This window comes from Dipodomys merriami, unplaced genomic scaffold (assembly GCF_024711535.1).
Source record: "Dipodomys merriami isolate MVZ:Mamm:240054 unplaced genomic scaffold, mDipMer1.0.p SCAF_1074, whole genome shotgun sequence".
Lineage (NCBI taxonomy): Eukaryota > Metazoa > Chordata > Mammalia > Rodentia > Heteromyidae > Dipodomys > Dipodomys merriami.
In genome coordinates this window covers 224,079-231,744 of record NW_027202354.1, presented here as the reverse complement: position 1 = coordinate 231,744, position 7,666 = coordinate 224,079, and the positions used below count along the sequence as shown (strand labels likewise).

At 40.2% G+C, this 7,666-nt stretch overlaps 1 pseudogene; it reads right to left on the bottom strand.

The window, feature by feature from the left end:
• Positions 1–517: 517 nt before the first annotated feature.
• LOC138815042 (U6 spliceosomal RNA) lies at positions 518–615 on the bottom strand (annotated as a pseudogene).
• Between the last annotated feature and the right edge of the window lie 7,051 nt (positions 616–7,666).

Sequence of the window (7,666 nt, the reverse complement as noted above, 5' to 3'; positions counted from 1 at the left end):
CCTAAAAGTTATTTCCAGCTTCTCCTTTCCTCAGTGCTCCCACAGTCATCAATATTCCTGTGGCTCATTTTTTTCAGCCTATGCCTTTATCACCCCCACCATCAGCCAGGTGTTCAACTGCCGTCTCCTGGAAAGAAATCTCTGCCTCCACTCTGACCTCAAACCCAATTTTCCCACCCCATCCATTGTCACCTCCACCAATACAGAAACAATAACAAATCTTTATTATCCTAAGACATAGTATCACTTCTCCTTACCTTTACACCTCAGTAGGTTTACTTCAGGCTCTGTTAAATATCTCACAATATCTCCTTAAACTACAAAACTGCTCTGCATACTAAATGAGTTCCTTACATATGGACTAAGGAGACAAACAATAATCTCTTAGGAGATATTAAAGTATATATAGGCATTTCTTTATATTCTAAGTGGTCCCAGACTTCTAGAAATTGAGAGTTTGGCTCTACATATTTGATTATTCCTTTTCTTGCCATATAGCCATACATTTGGAATATTTTAAAATATGGAATGCTTCAGCAATTTGTTTGTCATCCTTATACAGGAGACATGCTAATCTCTGCATCATTTCAATCTTAGTATACAGTATATGTTGCTGTAGCAAGTACTTGATATTGCTTTCTATTGCCTTCAGCATGTTGATGCTCTAGCCAGCCCTTCTTTACTGTTTCTACAATATGCAGCAATGGATTCTACAACAAATATAATCAAATAAATATAATCTCTAATAAATGTAATTATTCCATATTATATATTACATTGTTATATATTAATGTAATTACTAATATGTATTTGATTATAGTTTACAAGAGAATAAGTAACAGCAAAACTGTTAAGGCTGTGGCCCATGGGAGCACTTGTTCACTTTGCAGACGCCCATCCCTAAAATAATATAAACTAGTCTTCTTTCCTCTCTTCCCAGCATTACTATGTGTTCACTGATGATTATTTAATAAATGAAGTGACCTAAGAATTCTAACCAAATCTACAATTTTATCAGCAATTCACCTTTATATTATCCCAATAAACCAAGACAGGAAGAGATGAAGAAGAAATTAGAGAGCTAAAAAGGTCTTAAAAGTGTGGTGGATATTAAAGCAGATAGTTGTGACAGAACTGGTGATATTGTGACACAATCCTCTGGTGATATTGTGACACAATCCTGCCAAAGTAGGACAGGCAGGGAGGGAGAGGAGGAGGAGGAAGAGCATCATAATGATCCTTCTCAACACTTCTCTGGAACAAACTTGAATTGGTTTCTTCAAGGTGGGGGTGATGGGCTTGAGGGGGGGACCCTTTCTCTGAAGTCTGACAAGGAATCAGGAAATATTGCAGTCCCTCAGGCAGTCCAAGTAAGCACAGGAACAAGATAAGAATTCCTCACCTTGAGCACTCACACTGAGCTTTTTTTTGAAAGTTGTCAAACTTTCATGATAGAAACAGTTTTGATCCTCACAGCAAGATCTGTGAGGCAGGAAGGACGGGGAGTCTGATCTTTAGTGAGGTAAACTGAGTCAGAAAGGAGCAATTGTAGGTCATCCAACACCAAGGCCAATGCCTGCATTTCTTTTTTTTTTTTTAATTTTTACTTTTTGTGAACATACTGTACAGAGGGGTTAAAATTACATGGGCAAGATACTCATCCAGCATGTATTTATTGATCTCCTATTATGTGGCAGAGCCTGTGTCAAGCGAGGTTGATCTACATGGCACTTGCTCTGAACTTAGAGAACTGTACATTTGAAGAAAAGACCAATAAATCATTAACATAATAACAGGTTTTAGTTAATATCATAATTTCTGATTATGTTACCATAACATGGGAAATTATATAACAATATTGTTAGAGCAATGATATAAATATACCAGCAGGAAGATTTCAGGATCAAGGAATCAGAAAGGAAAAGTCTGAGCTAAAAGGTAGTGAAAGCAGTGAAATTCCTGAAGGAGCCAGGTGCTGGTGACTCACACCTGTAATCCTAGTTACTCAGGAGGCTGAGATCTGAATCTATGTGATATCCTACCAGTCTAGCTGACCTGCAGTAAGCATTGCATTAGATTGGTTTAGCTAGCGTCTTCCTCACCCCCAGTGTCTTGTAAATACCAGCTCCATGGCTAATAAAGTGTTACTTGTGGCCATGCCCTGGTGGCTCACGCTTGTAATTCTAGCTACTCCGGAGGATGAGATCTGAAAATTGCAATTCATAGCCCACCCTGGGCAGGAAAGTCCATGAGCCTCTTATCTCCAATGAACCATCAAAAAAGTTGCAAGTGGAGCTGTGTCTCAAAGTGATACAGTACTAGCTTTGAGCAAAAAAGCTAAATTAAACATTTTTTACATCAAAGGAAAATGAGCAAATATGAGTGAGGCAGGAAAAAAAGAATCACAAGGACCCAGAGAAACAAAGGTAAGTGTTTCCTTTCTAAGTGGAAGCTAGATAGTTGATACATTCATAAGTAAATATATTGGTTGGTGTGCAGGTATATGCAGATACATTCACTGAAATACAGTAAACTCAAATGTCATCTCAAATATTGTGTAATTCCTTAGAAAGGCAAAGTTCAACAAAATAAAAATAAACAACAGGAATCAGCTACTCAAAAGGAGTAGAGTAGGGTCAAGGAGAAATGAGTAAATGAATGAAGAAAAAAGAGGAGAAAACAGTCAAGAATCCTATGTATTTCCTACAAAATGAAAATGAATGAGGGGAGGAGAGGAATGGGTGAGAATTTTGAAAGGAGTAACATGGACCAAGACATATTGAATTCATCAACTGCTTTGTTACATGACAACTCCATTATACAATGACTTAAAGACAATTCCAGCGAGTCACTGGTGACTCATGCCTGTCATCCTAGCTACTCAGGAGGCTGAGATCTGAGGATTGCAGTTTAAAGCCAGCCCAGGAAGGAAAGGCCATGAAACTCTTATCTCTATTGAACCACCAGAAAACCAAAAGAGGCACTGTGGCTCAAGTAGTAGAGCAATGGCCTTGAGCTTAGGGACATCGCCCAGGCCCAGAGTCCAAGCCCCATGACTGACCAAAAAATAAAAAAGAGACAATTCCAAAACATTCAGAACAAATAGAGTGAAAGAAGCAAGGCAGAAGTAAAAAAAAAAATATTACAAGGAAAGAACTGAATTCGAAGACTTACATTCCAATCACTGGGGTGTCATGATTCTATGTCAGTGGCATACGTTGCTGGCTCCCAGAGCCTCAGTTTCCCTCCTCTGGTGAGAGAAGGATCTGGGTCCCAGAGGGTGCCCTTCTAAATCTGAGGTTCTCTGCAGTTCTACATTGCTATTCTTGTTCCTCCAGAGAAAGACAGACAGAAAGACAAACAGACAGACAGACTGTGCCACGTGAGCCTGGTGCAGGATAATTTATAGTGCAACAATGCAAACGGAACATATTCGCCAACCACAATCTTGATTGTCATCATTATTGGCCTCGTGGGAGAAGTTTATTTCTTCCCTGCCCTTCAAATGTTAGCACAATGTGAAAAGACTGGCTGTACTTTTCCTGGGCTTTGCAAGAAGTAAGTCTGTAAACACGGAGACAAATCCATTTCAATGTCTGGCTTCAGGAGGAGGAGAAGGGGCCATCTAGAGCTACCATTCCGGCAGGGTGCAGTTCATTCCCACAAATATAATTGGAGAACCTACCAGGTACCTCATTTCCCCCCTCAGAGATCATTCTCTGCTTTAGTTCCATCCGACATATGTCCTTTATTAACCTCATGAACATCTTATAGTGCCAGGTACCAGTATTACAGGCTCATGCCTGTAATCCTAGCTATTAAAGAGGCTGAGATCTGAGGATCATGGTTCAAAGCCAACCCAGGTAGGAAAGTCTGTGAGACTCTAATCTGCAATGAACCACCAGAAAACCAAAAGTGGAGCTGTGGGTCAAATTGGTAGAATGCTAGTCTTGAGCAAAAATGATCAAGGACAGTATGCAGACCCTAAGTTCCAGCCCCAGGACAAGCATATATGTGCGCACACACACACACACACACACACACACACACACACACACACACACACACACACACACACACACACACACACCACATGCACACACACGTATCTGAATACATAAACCTTCCTTATAGATAACATCTTTCCTGTGAATTCTCCCAAGATGCCCACCAAACTATTGGTAACCCTTTCAAGCATTTGCCCAACATTAATACCTCACTTCATACCTGATCAGCAATAGTTCAAACCCTAGTATCATCAAAAAAAAGAGAACAAAAGAAAAAATGAAAGAAAGGGCTGGCTGGTAGTTCCTGTCATCCTAGCTCTTCAGGAGGCCAAGATCTGAGAATAATGGTTCAAAGCCAACCTGAGCAAGGACAAGACCAATCTATGAGACCCTTATTTCGAACCAGTGGTAGAGTGCCAGCCTTGAGCAAAAGTCTTCAGGGAACTGAAGGATCTCTATGATGAAAACATTTAAACCTGAAAAAGGAAATCAAAACAGAACTAAGAAAGTGGGAAAACCTCCCATGTGCCTGGATTGAAAGGATCAACATTGTGAAAATGGCAATACTTCCCAAGGCTATCTACAAATTCAATGTGATACCTATCAATATTCCAACCTCATTCTTCAAGGAAATAGAAGAGGCAATCCAAAAATTCATGTGGAACAAAGAAAGTCCCCGAATAAAAATAAAGAACAGTGCTGGAGGAATAACAATACCAAATTTCAAACTCAACTACAAAGCCATAGTAATCAAAACACCTTGGTACTGGCACAAGAACAGACATAAGGACCAATGGAATAGAATCGAAAACCCAGAAATGAACCCACAGACTTATAGTCATCTAATCTTCGATAAGGGAGCTAAAATAATAGAATGGAAGTACAGCTTCCTCAGTAAATGGTGCTGGCAAAATTGGTTAATAACTAGTAGAAAACTAAAGCTAGATCCTTCTGTATCACACTGTACCTGGATCAAAGACCACGAAGTCAAAGAAGACACTCTGAAAACATTACAGGACGGAATAGGAGAAACCGTAGGTCTCCTTGGCACAGGCAGAAAATTTCTTAATAGAGACACAGAAACACAACAAATCAAAGAAAGGTTGTACAAATGCGATTGCATGAAGTTGCAGAGCTTCTGTTTGGGAAAGGACATAGCTAGCAAGATCAATAGAAAGCCCACGGATTGGGAGAAGATCTTTACTAGCCATACAATTGACAAGGGTCTCATATCTAAAATATATCTGGAACTCAAAAAATTAAATCCCCCAACAACAAATCCTCAAAGAAACAACTGCCCAATAAATCAGTGGGCTAAAGACTTACAGAGAAACTTCTCTGAAGAGGAAAGAAGGATGGCCAATACACACATGAAGAAATGCTCAACTGGAGGGGATGCGGACAGAAGGGTACACTACTGCATTTTTGGTGGGAGTGTAAACTTGTTCAACCACTTTGGAAAGTAGTATGGAGGTTCCTCAAAAGACTCCACATAGAGCTCCCCTATGACCCAGCAATCACACTTCTGTGCATTTATACAAATGATCCCAAACTAGACCATACTAAAGCTATCAGCACAACTATGAATATGGAACCAACCTAGATGCGCCTCAGTAAATGAATGGATCAAGAAAATGTGGTATATACACAATGAAATTCTATGCCTCCACTAAAAAGAATGACATCTCCCCTTTTGTTAGGAAATGGGAAGACTTGGAAACAATTATATGAAATGAAGTAAGCCAGGCCCAAAGAAACATAGGTTCCATGGTTTCCCTTATTTGCAATAACTAGTATATGTCTGAGAGAAGTAGTAATGGTCAGATAAGTTGATGTTAGGCAAATGAACCCCAAGATAGTGACTCAAGTAGTTTTTCTTTCTTGCTATTGTTTCTAACATATTTATAAGATGATTTCTTTGTTGCTTTGTATGTCCATCCCCCACAGTATAACCCTTGTTTTCACTGTATTTGATATTGATATAATTTGAGGAGGGGAAGGAAAAAAATTGTTTAATTAGGTATAAGGCTGACCCATTGCAACAATTAGATGTACAAGATGTTATGTTGAAAAATGAACTTTACAACTTTGGCTGGAGAAGGGGTGGGCAGGGAGAGAAGATGGGAGGGCAGGGATGGTATGGGGAAACAAAGGAGGAGGCAACAATGCTTGGTAAGAAATGTACTCATTACCTTGCTCTAGTAATTTTATCCCCTCTGTATGGTATCTTCACAATAAAAAAAATTATTAAAAATAGGGGGGAGGCGGGGAAGGGAGGTGAAGGGTAAACAAAGGAGGAGGCTGCAATGCTTGGTAAGAAATGTATGCATTATCCTGCCCATGTAATTGTAGCCCCTCTGTACAGTATGTTCTCAAATAAAATAAAATAAAATTAAAAATAATAATAATAAAAAATGCTCAGGGACAGTGCTCAGGCCCTGAGTTTAAGCCCTAGAACTGGCACCAAAAAAAGAAAGAGAAAGGAAGGAAGTTAGGAAAGAAGGAAGGAAGGAAGGAGGCGAGGGAAGGAGGGAGGGAGGGCAATTTGAATGTCTCATTTAGTAAGCCAATGGCTACTGTTGGCTAATGTTTTGGAGTGAATTCTTGTTTAATAACGCACTATGAAGGTTCTCGCTATTCTAAGCCTGTCAATATCAACCTGAGACCTATGCTTTCAGATTTGATTCTGTTTTTTGTTGTTATGTTGTTGTTGTTTTGGTTTTATTTTTTTGATGGCTGTGGGACTTGAACTCAGGGCCTGGGAGTTGTCCCTGAGCTCTTTTGCTCAAGGCTACTGCTCTACCTCTTTGAGCCACAGCTCCATTTCTGGTTTTTGAGTAGTTAATTGGAGAGAAGATTCTCACAGGGATTTTTCTGTGTGGGCTGACTTTGAATCATGATCCTCAGATCTCAGTCTCCTGAATAGATAGGATTACAGGCCTGAGCTACCAGCCCCCAGCTCAGGTTTACATCTTTATCTGTGAATTATGTGCCAAGCTACAGCACCCTCTGTCATGAAGATATCTAATAACCATTGCAAATGGACTAAGTAGCAGGAGTAGCAGGCTCAGAGACAAGACCCTGGGCAGGGCAGCAGGGCCACCTAAGCCAGGATGAACAACTAATGACCCAGGTCTGGCTTTGTTCAGCTACCTAAAGATAACAGTTTTTTAAATGTGTGTGTGTGTGTGTGTGTGTGTGTGTGTGTGTGTGTGTGTGTGTGTGTGTGTGTGTGTGTATGTGTGTTAAATGAGCAAATGGTTGTTGAAGTGAAAGACATTCCAAAATCTCCAAGGCTAAAGCTTCTGCAGCTAGGCTGCAGTTATGCTTTTGTAGCTTATGCTAGGACAGATAAATCAATTCTACCAGAGCTGCAAAGCCCTACCTGGTACAAAGGAGAGATGTGATGGTGGGAATCGGTGATGACACTGATTAGTCATGTCTGCCCTACATGATCAGAAATGGCTGCAGGAACAATGCCTTCCTGTCAGGTATTCTTCATGCTTGCCCTACATTTTGTGAAATAGACTTTTCACTGCTATCTCTCTCTCTCTCTCTCTCTCTCTCTCTCTCTCTCTCTCTCTCTCTCTCTCTCTCTCTCTCTCTCTCTCTCTCTCTCTCACACACACACACACACACACACACACACACAAACACAC